Source organism: Coregonus clupeaformis, unplaced genomic scaffold (genome assembly GCF_020615455.1).
Source record: "Coregonus clupeaformis isolate EN_2021a unplaced genomic scaffold, ASM2061545v1 scaf0400, whole genome shotgun sequence".
Lineage (NCBI taxonomy): Eukaryota > Metazoa > Chordata > Actinopteri > Salmoniformes > Salmonidae > Coregonus > Coregonus clupeaformis.
The window spans coordinates 262,191-284,502 of NW_025533855.1; the positions used below are offsets into that span (position 1 = coordinate 262,191).

Consider the following 22,312-nt stretch of genomic DNA (forward strand, 5'->3'; position numbering starts at 1 on the left):
ACACAGTAATATTTCTCATAATACAGTGCCTTCAGAAAGTATTGATACCCCTTGACTTATTCCATTTTGTTGTGTTACAGCCTGAATTCAAAATGGATTAAATATATTTTTCTTCTCACCCATCTACACACAATACCCCATAATGACGAAGTGAAAACAAGTTTTTAGAAATGTTAGCAAATTAATTGAAAATGAAATACAGAAATATCTCATTTACATAAGCATTCACACCCCCTCAGTCAATACATGTTAGAATCACCTTTGGCAGCGATCACAGCTGTGATTCATTCTGGGTAAGTCTCTATGAGCTTTGCACACCTGGATTGTACAATATTTGCCCATCATTCTTTTAAAAATTATTCAAGCTCTGTCAAATTGGTTGTTGATTATTGCTAGACAACCATTTTCAAGTCTGGCCATAGATTTTCAAGCAGATTTTAGTAAAAACTGTAACTCGGCCACTCAGGAACATTCACTGTCTTCTTGGTAAGCAACTCCAGTGTAGATTTGGTCTTGTGTTTTAGGAAATTGTCCTGCTGAAAGGTGAATTAATCTCCCAGTGACTGGTGGAAAGCAGACTGAACCAGGATTTCCTCTAGGATTTTGCCTGTGCTTAGCTCCATTCCGTTAATTTTTTATCCCGAAAAACTCCCCAGTCCTTAATGATTACTAGCATACCCATAACATGATGCAGCCACCACTATGCTTGAAAATATGGAGAGTGGTACTCAGTAATGTGTTGTGTTGGATTTGTCTCAAACATAACACTTTGTATTCAGGACACAAAGTTAATTGCTTTGCCACATTTTTTGCAGTATTACTTTAGTGCCGTGTTGCAAACAGGACGCATGTTTTGGATTTTTTTAAATTTTGTGCAGGCTTCCTTCTTTACACTCTGTCAATTAGGTTAGTGTTGTGGAGTAACTACAATGTTATTGATTCATCCTCAGTGTTCTCCTATCACAGCCATTAAACTGTAACTGTTTTAAAGTCAATATTGGCCTCATGGTGAAATCCCTGAGTGGTTTCTGTTATGTATGGTACAGCACGTCGTACTGTACGTTGTTATGGTTTACGACAGTGTGCTGCGTTACGGATGAATGGGTTGTCAGAATGTGTGGCACATGTCATTAAACGACAGAGTGATGTACAATGTGAAACTGTGCAGATGTCCGTTCTTCTACAACTAGGCTAGATATAACATTGGCGACGAAGATGGCTGAATTCAGTTTACCACCGCCAGCACCATTATTATATCTAGAAGCTATGGACTTTTCTACAATCTCCGACAAGCGGAGGACAGCACTGCTCCGTCACTGCCTTGGTACAGAGGGACAGAGGATTTTCAGAGCGCTTGGATCGGCTCCTACATTCACTGCTGCAGTCAGCCTCTTACGGAACCACTTCGCCGGGAAAGAGCGAGTGCTCCTCCGACGCTACCGGCTACGGAAGAGACACCAACGGCCGGGTGAGTCCATTCAAAGCTACGTGGCTAATCTGAGGGATTTGGCTAGCTCTTGTAACTACGGGACACTTCAGGACGAGATCATCAGGGATCAGTTGATAGAGGGGACGTTATGTGAAAAGACAAGGGAGAAACTGCTTTTGGAATCGGATAATTTACAACTAGATGGAGCTATTAAAATAGCACTCCAGGTTGAAGCGGCGTTGGAATGCTCTTCTATGCTAACAGACAGCTCTGCAGCATACACTCGGCCCCCAGCCATTCTCACACAGCAGCTTCAGCCCGAGCAGGCGCACTACAACGATCACGCCGCTGCGCACGCCCTCCCGCGTCGATAGCTGCATGGACACAGACACCGACATGCCCGTGCAGCAGGCACACAGACAAACAAACAGAAGTAGCTGTGGCAACTGTGGGGCTAGCTCTCACAATTCAAGGGCTTCAAACTGCCCAGCCCGTGGAAAAATATGCAAGAACTGTTCAAAATACAATCACTTTGCGAAAGTGTGTCGTTCTGCCCCTGCTACTAGCTCCACCCAGAACAGGCCCTTAGTTTCATCTCACTCTCAACATGAACACACGGAAATCCGAACCGTCTCCACCAACCATGTGTCATTCAGGACATGCACTGTGCAGCTGGGTGAGGTGGGTTTGCCTTTGCTGCTGGATACTGGCGCTGCGGTGTCGTTTCTCAACCTTGCCACTTACTACAAGTTTTTCAGTCACCTACCACTCCAACAGCCCTCCACTGCCCTGTGTGGGTACGGTAGATCCAAGATAGACATTGTAGGCACCCTCCAGGTCCCAGTACACTACGGCACCAAACATCTGCCATCATTCACATTTCATGTTGCAAAGCGGGGTGCCAACCTCCTGGGCCTCGACCTCTTCACAGGCTTGGGATTCACACTGAGAGATGACAGTGGGTCAGCTATCTACCAGGTTACCTGCACATGGCAACAGAACTGGCCGACTCTGTTTGATGGACTGGGCTGCCTCACAGCCTTTACTCACAGGCCCCTAGTGAATCCGGAAGTGACCCCAGTCATGCAGCCCCTGCGGCGCATTCCCTTTGCACTGCGTGATGACGTCACAAAAGATCTCCAGTCACTGTTGGGGACAACTGGGGCCCGCCACATTCATGATGAGCAATGGATCACGCTGGCACGCCAGCCGCCTCAGAAAAGTCCCTGCCCCTCAAGGAACACGAAGGCACACAAAACAGACATGCAGGCCAGAGACGCCACCGGATGGACCTCCTCCACCACTACCACCTGAGCCCCAGCCTCTGTGGGTTCCCCAAGGGCCAGAGCCACAAGCGGTGGCGGTTGAAGAAAGGCCTATGCGGGCACGAACTCGCCCTGCTTATCTGGGGGACTACTTAACCTCTTTTCATTCTTAGGCTCCGTTAGGTGTCTTAGTCAACCTCCAGGTTAATGGACTGAACTGGCTAGTTTGGAGAGTCCATCCGTTTAAGGGTTAATGTTTATTTCTTACAGGTATCACTCTAGGTTCTTGCCCTATGGACATTTTATATATGGTACCAGTCCCTGGTTTTGGAAAGGGGGGGGAAATGTTATGTATGGTACGACGTGCTGTACGTCGTACTGTACGTTGTTATGGTTTACGACAGTGTGCTGCGTTACGGATGAATAGGTTGTCAGAATGTGTGGCACATGTCATTAAACGACAGAGTGATGTACAATGTGAAACTGTGCAGATGTCCGTTCTTCTACAACTTGGCTAGATATAACAGTTTCCTTCCTCTCTGGCAACTGAATTAGGAAGGATGCCTGTATTTTTGTAGTGACTGGTTGTATTGATACACCATCCAAAGTGAAATAAATAATTTCACTGTGCTCAAAGGGATATTCAACGTCTGCTTTTTTTTATTACCCATCTACCAATAGATGCCCTTCTTTGTGAGGCATTGGAAAACCTCCCTGGTCTTTGTGGTTGAATCTTTGTTTGAAATTCACTGCTTGACTGAGGGACCTTACAGATAATTGTAAGTGTGTGGTACAGAGATGAGGTAGTCATTCAAAAATCAATGTTGAACACTTATTGCACACAGAGTGAGTCCATGCAACTTATTACGTGAATTGTTAAGCACATTTTTACTCCTGAACTTATTTAGGCTTGCAATAACAAAGGAGTTGAATACTTAATGACTCAAGACATTTCAGCTTTTCATTTTTTATTAATTTGTACAACTTTCAAAAAACATAATTCCACTTTACATCATGGGGTATTGTGTGTAGGCGAGTGACAACAAATCTCAATTGAATCCAATTTAAATTCAGGCTGTAACACAACAAAATAAGGAAAAAGTAAAGGGTAGCTTCCGAAAATAATTTAGACGAATACACTGAAACAGTGACTGAGTTTATCAGGAAGTGTATAGGTGATGTTGTACCCACTGTGACTATTAAAACCTACCCTAACCAGAAACCGTGGATAGACGGCAGCATTCGCGCAAATCTAAAAGCGCGAACCACCGCATTCAACCATGGCAAGGTGACTGGGAATATGGCAGAATACAAACAGTGTAGCTACTCACTCCGCAAGGCAATTCAACTGGCAAAACATCAGTATAGAGACAAAGTGGAGTCGCAATTCAACGGCTCAGACACGAGACGTATGTGGCAGGGTCTACAGACAATCACGGACTACAAAAAGAAACCCAGCCACGTCGCCCACACCGACGTCTCGCTTCCAGACAAGCTAAACACCTTCTTCGCCTGCTTTGAGGATAACACAGTGCCACTGACGAGCCCCACTACCAAGAACTGTGGCCTCTCCTTCTCCATGGCCGACATGATTAAGACATTTAAACATGTTAACCCCCACAAGGCTGCCGGCCCAGACGGCATCCCTAGCCGCGTTCTCAGAGCATGCGCAGACCAGCTGGCTGGTGTGTTTATGGACATATTCAATCTCTCCCTTTCCCAGTCTGCTGTTCCCACATTCAAGATGGCCACCATTGTTCCTGTACTCAAGAAAGAAAGGTAACTGAACTAAATGACTATCGCCCTGTAGCACTCACCTCTGTCATCATGAAGTGCTTTGAGAGACTAGTCAAGGATCATATCACCTCTACCTTACCTGTCACCCTAGACCCACTTAAATTTGCTTAACGCCCCAATAGATCCACAAACGATGCAATTGCCATCACACTGCACACTGCCCTATCCCATCTGGACAAGAGGAATACCTATGTAAGAATGCTGTTCATTGACTATAGCTCAGCATTCAACACCATAGTACCCTCCAAGCTCATCACTAAGCTCGAGGCCCTGGGTCTGAACCCCGCCCTGTGCAACTGGGTCCTGGACTTCCTGACGGGCCGCCCCCAGGTGGTGAAGGTAGGAAACAACATCTCCACTTCGCTCATCCTCAACACTGGGGCCCCACAAGGGTGCGTGCTCAGCCCCCTCCTGTACTACCTGTTCACCCATGACTGCGTGGCCAAGAACGCCTCCAACTCAATCATCAAGTTTGCAGACGACACAACAGTAGTAGGCTTGATTACCAACAATAACGAGACTGCCTACAGGGAGGAGGTGAGGGCTCTGGGAGTGTGGTGCCAAGAAAATAACCTCTCACTCAACATCAACAAAACAAAGGAGATGATCGTGGACTTCAGGAAACAGCAGAGGGTGCACCCCCCTATCCACATCGACGGGACCGCAGTGGAGAAGGTGGAAAGCTTTAAGTTCCTTGACGTACACATCACTGACAAACTGAAATGGTCCACCCACGCAGACAGTGTGGTGAAGAAGGCGCAACAGAGCCTCTTCAACCTCAGGAGGCTGAAGAAATTCGGCTTAGCACCTAAAACCCTCACAAACTTTTACAGATGCACAATTGAGAGCATCCTGTCGGGCTGTATCACCGCCTGGTACGACAACCGCAGGGATCTCCAGATGGTGGTGCGGTCTGCCGAACGCATTACCGGGGGCAAACTACCGGCCCTCCAAGACACATACAACACCCGATGTCACAGCAAGGCCAAAAAGATAATCAAGGACATCAACCACCCGAGCCACTGCCTGTTCATCCTGCTATCATCCAGAAGGCAAGGTCAGTACAGGTGCATCAAAGCTGGGACCGAGAGAATGAAAAACAGCTTCTATCTCAAGGCCATCAGACTGTTAAATAGCACATTAGAGGCTGCTGCTGCCTATTGAAATCACTGGCCACTTTAAGAAATGGAACACTAGTCACTTTAATAATGTGTACATATCTTGCACTACTCATCTCATATGTACAGTGGGGGAAAAAAGTATTTAGTCAGCCACCAATTGTGCAAGTTCTCCCACTTAAAAAGATGAGAGAGGCCTGTAATTTTCATCATAGGTACACGTCAACTATGACAGACAAACTGAGGAAAAAAAATCCAGAAAATCACATTGTAGGATTTTTAATGAATTTATTTGCAAATTATGGTGGAAAATAAGTATTTGGTCACCTACAAACAAGCAAGATTTCTGGCTCTCACAGACCTGTAACTTCTTATTTAAGAGGCTCCTCTGTCCTCCACTCGTTACCTGTATTAATGGCACCTGTTTGAACTTGTTATCAGTATAAAAGACACCTGTCCACAACCTCAAACAGTCACACTCCAAACTCCACTATGGCCAAGACCAAAGAGCTGTCAAAGGACACCAGAAACAAAATTGTAGACCTGCACCAGGCTGGGAAGACTGAATCTGCAATAGGTAAGCAGCTTGGTTTGAAGAAATCAACCGTGGGAGCAATTATTAGGAAATGGAAGACATACAAGACCACTGATAATCTCCCTCGATCTGGGGCTCCACGCAAGATCTCACCCCGTGGGGTCAAAATGATCACAAGAACGGTGAGCAAAATCCCAGAACCACACGGGGGGACCTAGTGAATGACCTGCAGAGAGCTGGGACCAAAGTAACAAAGCCTACCATCAGTAACACACTACGCCGCCAGGGACTCAAATCCTGCAGTGACAGACGTGTCCCCCTGCTTAAGCCAGTACATGTCCAGGCCCGTCTGAAGTTTGCTAGAGTGCATTTGGATGATCCAGAAGAGGATTGGGAGAATGTCATATGGTCAGATGAATCCAAAATATAACTTTTTGGTAAAAACTCAACTCGTTGTGTTTGGAGGACAAAGAATGCTGAGTTACATCCAAAGAACACCATACCTACTGTGAAGCATGGGTGTGGAAACATCATACTTTGGGGCTGTTTTTCTGCAAAGGGACCAGGACGACTGATCCGTGTAAAGGAAAGAATGAATGGGGCCATGTATCGTGATATTTTGAGTGAAAACCTCCTTCCATCAGCAAGGGCATTGAAGATGAAACGTGGCTGGGTCTTTCGGCATGACAATGATCCCAAACACACCGCTCGGGCAACGAAGGAGTGGCTTCGTAAGAAGCATTTCAAGGTCCTGGAGTGGCCTAGCCAGTCTCCAGATCTCAACCCCATAGAAAATCTTTGGAGGGAGTTGAAAGTCTGTGTTGCCCAGCGACAGCCCCAAAACATCACTGCTCTAGAGGAGATCTGCATGGAGGAATGGGCCAAAATACCAGCAACAGTGTGTGAAAACCTTGTGAAGACTTACCGAAAACGTTTGACCTGTGTCATTGCCAACAAAGGGTATATATCAAAGTATTGAGAAACTTTTGTTATTGACCAAATACTTATTTTCCACCATAATTTGCAAATAAATTCAATAAAAATCCTACAATGTGATTTTCTGGATTTTTTTTTCTCATTTTGTCTGTCATAGTTGACGTGTACCTATGATGAAAATTACAGGCCTCTCTCATCTTTTTAAGTGGGAGAACTTGCACAATTGGTGGCTGACTAAATACTTTTTTTCCCCACTGTATATACTGCATTCTAATCTTCGCCATTACCAGTTGTTATCTTAGCCATCTCGAATAACACCTGTGATTGCGTTATGCCTCTCTCCCATGTCAATATGCCTAGCCTATTGCTGTTTGGGTTAGTTCTTATTATACAATTTCACTGTAGAGCCCCAAGTTCAGCTCAACCAGCCTCAGAGAGCTCCTTTGTCCCACCCCCCATACACGCGGAGACCGGCTCAATCGGTAACTCCAGTGATGCTATCTCTTTCATAGTTACCCAATGCTTAGGTGTACCTCCACTGTACTCATATCCTTCCATATCCTTGTCTGTACATAATGCCCTGAATCTATTCTACAACGCCCAGAAATCTGCCCCTTTTATTCTCTGTACCCAACGCACTAGAAGACCAGTTCTTAAAGCCTTTAGCCGTATCCTCATTCTATCCCTCCTCTGTTCCTCTGGTGATGTAGAGGTTAACCCAGGCCCTGTAGCCCCCATTATCACTCCTACCCCCCCAGGCGCTATCATTTGTTGACTTCTGTAACCGTAAAAGCCTTGGTTTCTTGCATGTTAACATCAGAAGTCTCCTCCCCAAGTTTGAGTTATTCAGTGCGTTAGCACACTCTGCCAACCCTAATGTTCTAGCAGTGTCTGAATCTTGGTTAGGAAGGCCACCAAAAATTCAGAAATTTCCATTCCGAACTACAACATTTTCCGTCTAGATAAAAATGCCAAAGGGGGCGGAGTTGCAATCTACTGTAGAGATAGCCTGCAGAGCTCTATCATACTATCTAGGTCTGTGCCCAAACAGTTTGAGCTTCTACTTCTAAAAATCCACCTTTCCAGAAATAAGTCTCTCACTATTGCCGCTTGCTACAGACCCCCCTCAGCCCCCAGTTGTGCCCTGGACACCCCATCTATCCTCAGAGTTCGTACTGCTTGGTGACCTAAACTGGGATATGCTTAACACCCCGGCCGTCCTACAATCTAAAACTAGATGCCCTCAATCTCACACAAATTATCAAGGAACCTACCAGGTACAACCCTAAATCTGTAAACATGGGCACCCTCATAGATATCATCCTGACTAATTTACCCTCTAAATACACCTCCGCTGTCTTCAACCAGGATCTCAGCGATCACTGCCTCATTGCCTGCGTCTGTAATGGGTCAGCGGTCAAACAACCACTCCTCATCACGTCAAACGCTCCCTAAAACACTTCAGCGAGCAGGCCTTTCTAATTGACCTGGCCCGGATATCCTGGATGGATATTGACCTCATTCCGTCAGTAGAGGATGCCTGGATGTTCTTCAAAAGGGCTTCCTTAAATAAGCATGCCCGATTCAAAAAAATTCAGAACTAAGAACAGATATAGCCCCTGGTTCACCCCAGACTTGACTGCCTTTGACCAGCACAAAAACATCCTGTGGCGTACTGCATTAGCATCAAACAGCCCCCGCGATATGCAACTTTTCAGGGAAGTCAGGAAAGCTCCAAAAAGTTTTGGGACACTGTAAAGTCCATTGAGAATAAGAGTACCTCCTCCCAGCTACCCACTGCACTGTCTAGGCTAGGAAACACTGTCACCACCGATAAATCTACGATAATCGCGAATTTCAATAAGCATTTTGCTATGGCTGGCCATGCTTTCCACCTGGCTACCCCTACCCCAGCCACCAGCTCTGCACCCTCCGCTGCAACTTGCCCATGCCCCCCGCTTCTCCTTCACGCAAATTCAGATAGCTGATGTCCTGAAAGAGCTGCTAAATCTGGACCCCTACAAATCAGCTGGGCTAGACAATCTGGACCCTTTCTTTCTAAAATTAGCCGCAGAAATTGTCGCAACCCCTATTACTAGCCTGTTCAACCTCTCTTTCGTATCGTCTGAGATCCCCAGAGATTGGAAAGTTGCCGCGGTCATCCCCCTCTTCAAAGGGGGTGACACTCTAGATCCAAACTGTTACAGACCTATATCCATCCTGCCCTGCCTTTAGAAAGTATTTGAAAGCCAAGTTAACAAACAGATCACCGACCATTTCGAATCCCACCGTACCTTCTCCGCTATGCAATCTGGTTTCCGAGCTGGTCATGGGTGGACCTCAGCCACGCTCAAGGTCCTAAACGATATAATAACCGCGATCGATAAAACACAGTACTGTGCAGCCGTCTTCATTGACCTGGCCAAGGCTTTTGACTCTGTCAATCACAGCATTCTTATTGGCAGACTAAATAGCCTTGGATTCTCAAATGACTGCCTCGCCTGGTTCACTAACTACTTCTCAGATAGAGTTCAATGTGTCAAATCGGAGGGCCTGTTGTCTGGACCTCTGGCAGTCTCTATGGGGGTGCCACAGGGTTCAATTCTCGGGCCGACTCTATTCTCTGTGTATATCAATGATGTCGCTCTTGCTGCTGGTGACTCTCAGTTAAACCTCTACGCAGACGACACCATTTTGTATACATCTGGCCCTTCATTGGACATCATTGTGTTAACAAACCTCCAAATGAGCTTCAATGCCATACAACACTCCTTCCGTGGCCTCCAACTGCTCTTAAACGCTAGTAAAACTAAATGCATGCTCTTCAATCGAACGCTGCTTGCACCCGCCCACCCGACTAAAATCACTACTCTCGGCGGGTCTGACTTAGAATATGTGGACAACTACAAATACCTAGGTGTCTTGTTAGACCGTAAACTCTCCTTCCAGTCTCACATTAAGCATCTCCAATCCAAAGTTAAATCTAGAATCGGCTTCCTATTTCGCAACAAATTCTCCTTCACTTATGCTGCTAAACATGCCCTCGTAAAACTGACTATCCTACGATCCTTGACTTCGGCGATGTCATTTACAAAATAGCTTCCAACACTTTACTCAGCAAATTGGATGTAGTCTATCACAGTGCCATCCGTTTTGTCACCAAAGCCCCATATACTACCCACCATTGTGACCTGTACGCTCTCGTTGGCTGGCTGTCACTACATATTCGTCGCCAAACCCACTGGCTCCAGGTCATCTATAAATCACTTCTAGGCAATTCCCCACCTTATCTTAGATCATTGGTCACCATAGCAACACCCACCCGTAGTATGCGCTCCAGCAGGTACAGTGGGGGAAAAAAGTATTTAGTCAGCCACCAATTGTGCAAGTTCTCCCACTTAAAAAGATGAGAGAGGCCTGTAATTTTCATAATAGGTACACGTCAACTATGACAGACAAATTGAGGAAGAAAAATCCAGAAAATCACATTGTAGGATTTTTTATGAATTTATTTGCAAATTATGGTGGAAAATAAGTATTTGGTCACCTACAAACAAGCAAGATTTCTGGCTCTCACAGACCTGTAACTTCTTCTTTAAGAGGCTCCTCTGTCCTCCACTCGTTACCTGTATTAATGGCACCTGTTTGATCTTGTTATCAGTATAAAAGACACCTGTCCACAACCTCAAACAGTCACACTCCAAACTCCACTATGGCCAAGACCAAAGAGCTGTCAAAGGACACCAGAAACAAAATTGTAGACCTGCACCAGGCTGGGAAGACTGAATCTGCAATAGGTAAGCAGCTTGGTTTGAAGAAATCAACTGTGGGAGCAATTATTAGGAAATGGAAGACATACAAGACCACTGATAATCTCCCTCGATCTGGGGCTCCACGCAAGATCTCACCCCGTGGGGTCAAAATGATCACAAGAACAGTGAGCAAAAATCCCAGAACCACACGGGGGGACCTAGTGAATGACCTGCAGAGAGCTGGGACCAAAGTAACAAAGCCTACCATCAGTAACACACTACGCCGCCAGGGACTCAAATCCTGCAGTGCCAGACGTGTCCCCCTGCTTAAGCCAGTACATGTCCAGGCCCGTCTGAAGTTTGCTAGAGTGCATTTGGATGATCCAGAAGAGGATTGGGAGAATGTCATATGGTCAGATGAAACCAAAATAGAACTTTTTGGTAAAAACTCAACTCGTCGTGTTTGGAGGACAAAGAATGCTGAGTTGCATCCAAAGAACACCATACCTACTGTGAAGCATGGGGGTGGAAACATCATGCTTTGGGGCTGTTTTTCTGCAAAGGGACCAGGACGACTGATCCGTGTAAAGGAAAAAATGAATGGGGCCATGTATTGTGAGATTTTGAGTGAAAACCTCCTTCCATCAGCAAGGGCATTGAAGATGAAACGTGGCTGGGTCTTTCAGCATGACAATGATCCCAAACACACCGCCCGGGCAACGAAGGAGTGGCTTCGTAAGAAGCATATCAAGGTCCTGGAGTGGCCTAGCCAGTCTCCAGATCTCAACCCCATAGAAAATCTTTGGAGGGAGTAGAAAGTCCGTGTTGCCCAGCGACAGCCCCAAAACATCACTGCTCTAGAGGAGATCTGCATGGAGGAATGGGCCAAAATACCAGCAACAGTGTGTGAAAACCTTGTGAAGACTTACAGAAAACGTTTGACCTGTGTCATTGCCAACAAAGGGTATATAACAAAGTATTGAGAAACTTTTGTTATTGACCAAATACTTATTTTCCACCATAATTTGCAAATAAATTCATAAAAAATCCTACAATGTGATTTTCTGGATTTATTTTTCTCATTTTGTCTGTCATAGTTGATGTGTACCTATGATGAAAATTACAGGCCTCTCTCATCTTTTTAAGTGGGAGAACTTGCACAATTGGTGGCTGACTAAATACTTTTTTCCCCCACTGTATATCTCACTGGTCATCCCCAAAGCCAACACCTCCTTTGGCCGCCATTCCTTCCAGTTCTCTGCTGCAAATGACTGGAACGAACTGCAAAAATCTCTGAAGCTGGAGACACGTATCTCCCTCACTAACTTTAAACATCAGTTGTCAGAGCAGCTTACCTATCACTGCACTTGTACACAGCCCATCTGTAATTAGCCCACCCAACTACCTCATCCCCATATTATTTACATTGTTATTTATTTTGCTAATTTGCACCCCAGTATCTCTATTTGCACATCTTCTGCACATCTATCACTCCAGTGTTAATACTAAATTGTAATTATTTTGCACTATGGCCTATTTATTGCCTTACCTCCATAACTTACTACATTTGCACACACTGTATATAGATTTTCTATTGCGTTATTAACTGTACGTTTTGTTTATTTCATATGTAACTCTGTTGTTGTTGTTTTTATCGCACTGCTTTGCTTTATCTTGGCCAGGTCGCAGTTGTAAATGAGAACTTGTTCTCAACTGGCTTACCTGGTTAAATAAAGGTGAAATAAAAATAAATTATATTATATAATATTCTACTGTATCTTAGTCCATGCCGCTCTGTCATTGCTTGTCCATATATGTATATATTCTTAAATCCCATTCCTTACTAGTTTTGTGTGTATTGGGTATATGTTGTGAAATTGTTAGATAGTACTGCACTGTCGGAGCTAGAAGCACAAGCATTTCACTGCACCCACTATAACATCTGCTAAATGTATGTGACAAATAACATTTGATTCGATTTGATTTGCAGCATTAGTGAAGATATGATCAATAAAAGTGGATGTCACAGATCCAACACTATTGGTATGCACTCTAGTTGGTTGAGTGATAACCTGGGTCATATTACAGGCATTAGTCATAGTTAGAAGCTTCCTCTTGAGAGGACAGCTAGTTGCTAACCAGTCAATGTTCAGGTCACCCACAAAATAGATCTATCTATTAACATCATACACATTATCAAGCATTACACACATATTATCCAAATACTGACTTTTAGCACTTAGTGCCCTTTAGCAGCACCCCAAAAGAAGAGACTTTAGATGAGGCATGTGAACTTGCAACCACAACCTAGCGGTTAGAGTGTTGGGTCAGTAACCAAAAGGTTGCTGGTTCTAATACCCTAGCAGACTATGTGTAAATCTGTCGATGTGCCCTTGAGCAAGGCACTTAACCCTAATTTGCTCCAGGGGTGCCGTGCCCTGTAAAACACACATTTCACTGCACCCATCTGGTGTATGTGACAATAAAAATAATATGGCTCTGAACATATACAACACCTCCCCCATAGGCATTCCTGTCTTTTCTATAGATGTTATATCCTTGTATTGTTACTGCTGTATCAAAGGAATTATCTAAGTGAGTTTCAGAGATGGCCAGTGTTATCCAACACCTCCCGCATAGGCATTCCTGTCTTTTCTGTAGATGTTATATCCTTGTATTGCTACTGCTGTATAATCAAACAAATTATCTAAGTGAGTTTCAGAGATGGCCAGTGTTATCCAATGTAAGCAAGTTATTGATCTCATGAACCTTATTATTTCTTAGGCTACATACACTACATGAACAAAAGTATGTGGGCACCTGCTCGTCGAACATCTAATTCCAAAATTATGGGCATTAATATGGAGTTGGTCCCTCCCTTTGCTGCTATAACAGCCTCCACTCTTCTGGGAAGGCTTTCCACTAGGATGTTGGAACATTGCTGCGGGGACTTGCTTCCATTCAGCCACAAGAGCATTAGTTAGGTCGGGCACTGATGTTGGGCGATTAGGCCTGGCTCACAGTCGGCATTCCAATTCATCCCAAAGGTGTTCAATGGGGTTGAGGTCAGGGCTCTGTGCAGGCCAGTCAAGTTCTTCCACAACGATCTCGACAAACCATTTCTGTATGGACCTCGCTTTGTGCACGGGGGCATTGTCATGCTGAAACAGGAAATGGGCTTCCCCAAACTGTTGCCACAAAGTTGGAATCACAGAATCGTCTAGGATGTCATTGTATGCTCTAGCGTTAAGATTTCCCTTCACTGGAACTAAGGGGCCTAGCCCGAACCATGGAAAACAGCCCCAGACCATTATTCCTCCTCCACCAACCTTTACAGTTGGCACTATGCATTGGGGCAGGTAGCGTTCTCCTGGAACCAAACCCAGATTCGTCCGTCGGACTGCCAGATGGTGAAGTGTGATTCATCACTCCAGAGAACACGTTTCCACTGCTCCAGAGTCCAATGGCGGCGAGCTTTACACCCCTCCAGCCGTAGTGCTTTTGACCGCTGCTCCACCCAGGACCTTGCTCCACCCAGGACCTTACTCCACCCATTCCATTGGCCACAATGCAAATCACTGTATATTAATGATATATTGGCTTATAGATTCGATCTATGGTAACCGTCCCATCTAACATCCCATCCGAATGACGCCCCCTTCACTTCCACAAGGCATCTCAGAGTAGTAGTGCTGATCTAGGATGTCTATACAAAATTGAATTTATACTGATCAAAAATATGAACGCAACATGCAACAATTTCAACGATTACACTGAGTTACAGTTCATAAAGGAAATCAGTCAATTGAAATATATTCATTAGGCCCTAATCTATGGACATAGGCCCACCCAATTGGGAGCCAGGCACACCCACTGGGAAGCCAGGCCCAGCCAATCAGAATGAGTTTTATTATAGGGGGCTTTATTATAGACAGAAATACTCCTCAGTTTCATCAGCTGTCCGGGTGGCTGGTCTCAGATGATCCCGCAGGTGAAGAAGCCGGATGTGGAGGTCCCTGGGCTGGCGTGGTTACATGTGGTCTGCGGTTTTGAGGCCGGTTGGACGTACTGCCAAATTCTCAAAACAACATTGGAGGCGGCTTATGGTAGAGAAATTAACATTACATTCTCTGGCAACAGCTCTGGTGGACATTCCTGCAGTCAGCATGCCAATTGCACGCTCCCTCAAAACTTGAGACATCTGTGGCATTGAATGACAAAACTGCACATTTTAGAGTGGCCTTTTATTGTCCTCAGCACAAGGTGCACCTGTGTAATGACCATGTTGTTTAATCAGCTTATTGATATACCACACCTGTCAGGTGGATGGATTATCTTGGCAAAGGAGAAATGGTCACTAACAGGGATGTAAACAAATTTGTGCACAAAATGAGAGAAATAACCTTTTGTGCGTATGGAAGAATTCTGGGATCTTTTATTTCAGTTCATGAAACATGGAACTAACACGTTACATGTTGCGTTTATATTTTTGTTCAGTATATTATGATCTAAAAGTCAAGATTGATGCTAGATCAGCACTCTTACTCTGAGATGCTTTGTGGATACAGGCCCTGGTCTCATCCAGGGGCCGACCAAGACTAACCCTGCTTACCTTCAGAGGCAACTTAACCAATTCTGGTCATGCAGCTATAGCATTTCCTTCTGCCATTTTGTACCACTTAGCCAGCATCGGGGAAGCAAACAGCAGAACATGGTGCATTTCATTAACATTCTAAAAAGCAGTTTTAGGGGTTTAGGGCTTCTGACTCTGACACTGTGAGTGTCTATTTCCCATATTCCCACTTATGTAGCCCAGTGGCTAAGGAGTTGGACCTGTAGCTGAAAGGTGGCTGGTTTGAATCCTAGGCCTGGAATTCCTTTGGGGAGAATTTATCTGGCAACTGGAGAGCTGCTGGGTCCACATCCTAAAGACATTCCCCTACCTTTGGGCCCTTGAGCAAGGCCCTTAAAGGAGAAGTTCACTTAATTTGAACCAAATCTATATTTAACATAACATGTAAATGGCATGTTATGGAAGTGCAGAGACACTTTTTTTGCAATCTCATTTGTTTTTGAGAAATTTACCCTGCCAGTGATATACTTCCACATGCTCGTTCAGCAGTTATAGAGGCAGCAATAAAACCTGAACAAAGGCTCCATTCATCCTTTGAGAATGCAGCATTTCCGTTGTTTGCTGTAACATATGCAGTAATGATTAACATATTATTTTAGGCAGATACACCAACAGCAAACAAGAAGCATTACCTGAAAACGCAGCAGGATTGCCCGATCTTCAACGAGACTAAGTCAAACAGCCAGCACCTGAGCATAAAGCACTTAATCAGAAACAATAGCAGGAGACAGATCCTCCTGGGATTTGCATCTGGAAGGTTAGTACAAACCTAAATAATAGCAAATAAAAGTAAACTGTGTTTTCGGTGTGTGTATGTGTGTGTGTATGTGTGTGTGTGTGCGCGTGTTTATGTGTGTTAATGTCCTTTGTGTTAATTCTCCACAACAGAATAAGAGGGGAAAGCCAGGTGCCTGGCTGTGGGAGGAAGGAGCTGGACCGGCTGGACAAGCACTTGGCTGCCAAGTATCCTGATATTAATAATAATAATAATAATATGCCATTTAGCAGACGCTTTTATCCAAAGCGACTTACAGTCATGCGTGCATATATTTTTTGTAAGTTACACACCTTTTCGCAGATCTGTCAGTCCCCATTGACTCCCATTCAAGTGCTTTATGCTTTATGCTTTATACAGTATAACTTACATTTACAGGATGTTAAAGTCGCCAATCTTCTAGCAAAGAAAGAGACGGCCATAGACCTCCTCAGTGAACTGGCCATAGGGATGACTCCCTGCCTGGACCTCCTCACTCACCCCGGTGCTATGCTGTCAGACGCAGACTTCATGCCGGACACAGCCTCCGACAGCAGCCCTGAGAGGGAGTGGAGACCCCACTGCCACCTTCTCCAGACAACCAGATCCCGCCGCCGCAGTGCCGACCCAGCCATCAACAGGAAGACCAAGAGGAAGAGTCATCTTCTCATGATGATGAGGTCGACAATGAAAAACATAGACTGTCCCCCACCGGCAGCCCTCAACCAATGGTCATGCAGCCCTCCTCCACCCTCCCCTCCAAGAGGTGTCAGAGACTTACCAGGAAGGTTGAAAATTTACCAGACCCTCTTGAAAGTCTCCAACGCCAAGCTCACAGAGGCTCATAGGCAGCTCCTCTCCCAGCGGCAGGGAGGAATGTGCTGGTTAGTGGCGGTGATGGTTAGGGTTTAGGGCAGGGGTTCACAAACTTTTTTGGCCAGCGACCCCATTTTGATATCTGAAAATTGTCCCTACTCCAACCATGTGAAAATAAATTCTGCAATTAACAGCCAATGTTTACTTTTTTAATTGGGGCTATGGCAATCAATTGCAAAACATTCTGATTGTATTCTCAACTCACCATCATATACTTTTAATGTGGGGCTATGACAGTCAATTGCAAATTAGTCTGATACAATTCCTCTTTTCAGCACCCCTAATGAGATGGGTGTGCTTGATGTATGTCGCGTCGGAGCTTCTCAAAATAAAGGTGCATGGTCGACAGTGCTGTCCTCATCTCTCCTGTCACATCCAACTTGGATCGATATTTGTTTTTAATGCAGACAAGAGCACTGAATCAGCATACCATGAGTTTCAATGCTCTGAGGGAGACGGCACAGTATTCTCTTTGAGTCAAGAACCAGAACTCCTCCATAGTGACCCGTGAATGGGTTGTCTGCAGCATTCGTTCACGTTACAGCGGTTCGATTTCACTTACTGGCATGTCAACAGAGCCAGGAACACAGTCAAACTGATTTTGCTGATGCGGTCACTCATCTGTATAATTTTTTTGTATTTCCCCTGCATGCTTGCGTTCAATTTGTTCAGTTTCTCAAATATATCTGTTACATAGGCAAGGAGACACATCTTCTTTTCATTTTTTACATCTGTTGCGAATGACAACAGTTGCTCCAAAATTGCTGGCCATCAATATCCCTCACCTCATGGTGTGCCAGTTGGGGTTGGTGCGCTGTCCAACTGTTGCCTGCCATATAGCCTCCTGCTGATCCACCGACAGCGCCATGCCTGCCAGGATGCCTGCATGCCCCAGGTGCCCTTGTATTTTAACAATGTCTGGTACAGACAGGGTAGTGGTTGTTCTGGCTCAGGTTCAAAGAGACATGCCATTCCACTGAACCTGCCCCGGAGACGGTTCCTTAGACACTGAAGATCCTTCTCTGTGGGCTATCGGCACAGAGGGTTGTAATCTTCAGCCGGGTACAGGTCCTCCACTGACTCTACCTGGTTGGGCACGGCTGGCTTCCTCCACTCACATTCCACATCCGTACAGCCGATATTGTGAACCGTAAAAATAGCCAATACGGTCGCATGGCTACACTTATGAGCTCCACGGGGGCATTTGCATGTGGTAGAGAGAATCCCCTGGTCACCTATAGAGACCTGCCAAGAGGAAGGATGTTAAGTGCCACATGCCTTTTAATGCATGACTTTCAACACTTTGAAATGCATTTGTTGTAAGAAATGTGCTATGTAAATAAAGTTTGATTTGATTGATGACATTACAGCTGTAGAATATTTAATAAACTGTAATTTTCACGAGGACAAGTGCAGTTTTCCCCATGGACTTTTAATTGATAACTTGGGATTTTATCACTTGACATATCAATTTGTAGATGCATCAACATTTTGACTTTATTTCCCCTTTTCCCCATGTTTTAGACATGATGCATGACATGCGGAACATCTTCTGGAAGTGATATACTCTATCTCTCACTCTGGGGTAAGACATAATTTAAACACCACAGATATAAATTCCCACTGTGCCCATGATATAATGCAATGTCAATTGTGTTGTACAACTGAATGAAACTAAGGAGATGCACTCAGACCAGCCTTTGTGATTGAACTAAATTACTTTAGTTTGCCGCTTTGAGCAAAACCTGAACGTAATATAACCTATTTTAGGAGCCTATTGTTTGTGTATGATCTTTATTAATCGTTCACTTGTTTTTCAACAATGTCAGGTACAGGCAGGGATGACTGGAGCCTTCAGCAAGTAAGACGGGTAAGAAATAATATTCCCAATGTGCCCATGATAAAGTGAACTACATTACTTTAGTTGGCTGCTTTGAGCAACACTTGTATGCAATATAAAATGTTCTGGGAGTCTGTATGATAGATGTGGAATATTTTTGGCTCATTGGCTTCCCTGAAAACAGGTACTGACAGGAGGAGCAATATGAGTCTGCCAGGGGTCGTCACGCTGGATGGAGATGGAGGCTTTGGTGGTCCACACAACGAAGAAGCAGGTGTCCCTTCCAGTGATGTGGAGTTGACCTTAGACCTGGTGCCAGTAAGGATGGTCTTCACGGAGGCTGTAAGACCCTCCCTCCTTGATATAGAAATAATTCGACTTCACTGCCTCTTCAATGGTAAGGTCCCTTGCACCTGTTGGATTCTAGCTTGAAATATACTTATTCATGTTACCATACTATAACTAATTGATTACTGTACATGTATAAGGAATGTATATGTTGGGGGTCAATAGAGGATGGATAAGAACTAGGTGGATGGAAAGTTACTGAGTGAGGAAGGGGTAGTGCAGAAAGTTTACATTCTGTAAAAACATTGTATTGTTAAATCTCATGGATCCTATGGAGGGAGGCAAAGGACAACAGTCTGGTTTCAGTCACTGATCAGGTAGGACAGCCGTGGATTAGGAAGGAGTGAGGAATTCGGCCTGAGGTCAGGTCAGATGAAGTGAGAAGGAACAGTCCTATCCCACACACATATTTCCACGCCCACGAAGGTTCTAGCATGAGGCAGGGCCATGACTACACCAGTGAGAGGAACCAATTAAGTTCCTGCATAGCAACAGAGATGTATTGGCTGTCTAGATGTGCAAGAAGAGTCACTTCCTAGTAGGAGGGTATAAATATATGTGCTTGTGTAAACATGTATTTGTCTTTGCAGCTGTTTGACCCAGTGGGTGAATAAACTTGGTTTGAGCTTTTCCTAGTCGTCCATTTTTACTCTGTTTAGAACCTAACACACCATAGGGACACTTGAGCTCCACCACTGCTGTGGTGCCCACCAGACCATCTGGTGAGGCACCCAGGATCCCAGACCCTGTGACCCAAAGCCCTGACTCCTGCACATCTATCCCTGTTGCCATTTTGGATGCCTTGATGCCCTTTTCTTTGTTATCTGTGCCCCACTTTACATACAACACCCAATCTAACGACTGTGAACACCTGGAAATGCATTTGTTGTAAGAAATGTGGTATATAAATAAAGTTTGATTTGATTCAATGACATTACTGCTGTAGAATTTTTAATAAACTGTCATTTTCACATGAGGACAAGTGCAGTTTTCCCATAAACCTAATTGATAACTTGGGATTTTATCACTTGATATATCAATCATATAGTGGGAAGGATCTTATAAATCAAGACTGTATGAATGCATGTACCCCTCTGAATAAATAAATACTGTGCCTTTGAAGATTTGTTTCTGGTCATGAAACTACAATACAGGCTGAATGTCTAAAAGTCCATTTTGAATGTCAATAGATTTTTAGATTAATTCTTATCAATGACAACATTCTAGATCTGAGTTATCACTCAGAGGTAATCTGGTTAATGATTATATAATTGATTAAGTGGCTCTATCGCTCTGGATAAGAGCGTCTGCTAAATGACTAAAATGTAAATGTATAATGTTGACAGCTGTATAGAAAACATTGTATTGCTAAGATGCTCAAACTTGACTTAATAGCTACACTCACCGACAAAGGATAAACTGTATCCCTCATGCTGGTGCTGACCAAACCGGTAAGTTGCCCCTCACTATAGCTGCACTTCTCCACATGGCCAGATTTATAGTGGTCTTCTCCCCTTTTGATGCTCTTATGCTCATCCTTGAAAAATGCCATAAGATCTGAAACAGACACCAAAGTAGACATACTGTACAAACAATTATCTAGGCTAAGTAGAACAAAATAATATTTTGTTCTTCTGCTCTGCTAGATAGCTAAAGTGTAGTCAGTGGCTAGCTAAGACAGAGAAAGGGGATGCAAATTCATGGATTGGGCACAGAAGGTCTCTGGGCACAAAGGCCTCTGATTGCGGTGGTGAACTGTAGCCGACAGTGTCGGCTAGAGACGATGCGCAGGTGCTTCCTGCTGTCACGATCGTTGAACGGAGTAGACCAAGGCGCAGCGTGATGAGCGAACATACTTTATTATCAAAAGTGATAACACGAACAAAACAATAAACGATAACGTGACGTCCTAGGTTAAACACAACCAACACGGAACAAACCAAAAGGAACAAGATCCCACAACTACTGTGGGTAAACTGGCTGCTTAAGTATGGCTCCCAATCAGAGACAACAAGCAACAGCTGATACTCGTTGCCTCTGATTGAGAACCATACTGGCCAACATAGAAAACACAACTCTAGAATACCGACATAGAACAAGAACACATAGAATCTACACACCCTGGCTCAACATATAGAGTCCCCAGAGCCAGGGTGTGACAGTACCCCCCAAAGGCGCGGACTGCGACCGCGCCTCAACATAAACCAAACAGGGGAGGGCTGGGTGGGCATTCCTCCTCGGAGGCGGTTCCGGCTCTGGGCTTGCCCACCACCCTCCAATAATCCCCCCTAGCACCCCTGGTCCGGTCTGGCCCCGCTTGCTGGAGCTGGACTGGACATCGTAGGGGCGGATTGCTTAAGCTCCGGTGTGGAGCAGCTGACCGGTACCTGACCAGGCACCGGTGACCCAGGCACGGGTTGTGCCGGACTGACGACGCGCACCCCTGGCTTGGTGCGTGGAGCAGGAACGGGCCGGACCGGGCTGACGATGCGCACCCCTGGCTTGGTGCGTGGAGCAGCAACGGGCCAGACCGGGCTGACGATGCGCACCCCTGGCTTGGTGCGTGGAGCAGGAACGGGCCGGACCGGGCTGACGATGCGCACCCCTGGCTTGATGCGTGGAGCAGCAACGGGCCGGACCGGGCTGACGATGCGCACCCCTGGCTTGGTGCGTGGGAGCCGGAACGGCCGCACCGGCTGACGATGCGCACCCCTGGCTTGGTGCGTGGAGCAGGAACGGGCCGGACCGGGCTGACGATGCGCACCCCTGGCTTGGTGCGTGGAGCAGCAACGGGCCGGACCGGGCTGACGATGCGCACCCCTGGCTTGGTGCGTGGAGCCGGAACGGGCCGCACCGGGCTGACGATGCGCACCCCTGGCTTGGTGCGTGGAGCAGGAACGGGCCGGACCGGGCTGACGATGCGCACCCCTGGCTTGGTGCGTGGAGCAGCAACGGGCCGGACCGGGCTGACGATGCGCACCCCTGGCTTGGTGCGTGGAGCAGGAACAGGCCTTACCGGGCTGACGACT

The 22,312-nt window shown here is 45.5% G+C and overlaps 1 long non-coding RNA gene across 1 annotated transcript; it reads left to right on the forward strand.

Moving 5' to 3' along the window:
* The first annotated feature begins 16,105 nt into the window (after nt 1-16,105).
* On the forward strand, nt 16,106-20,153 carry LOC121551161. Its single transcript, XR_005997039.2, has 4 exons — nt 16,106-16,222; nt 16,354-18,680; nt 18,925-18,965; nt 19,120-20,153. It is a non-coding gene; the product is annotated as an uncharacterized LOC121551161 (long non-coding RNA).
* Nucleotides 20,154-22,312: the final 2,159 nt, after the last annotated feature.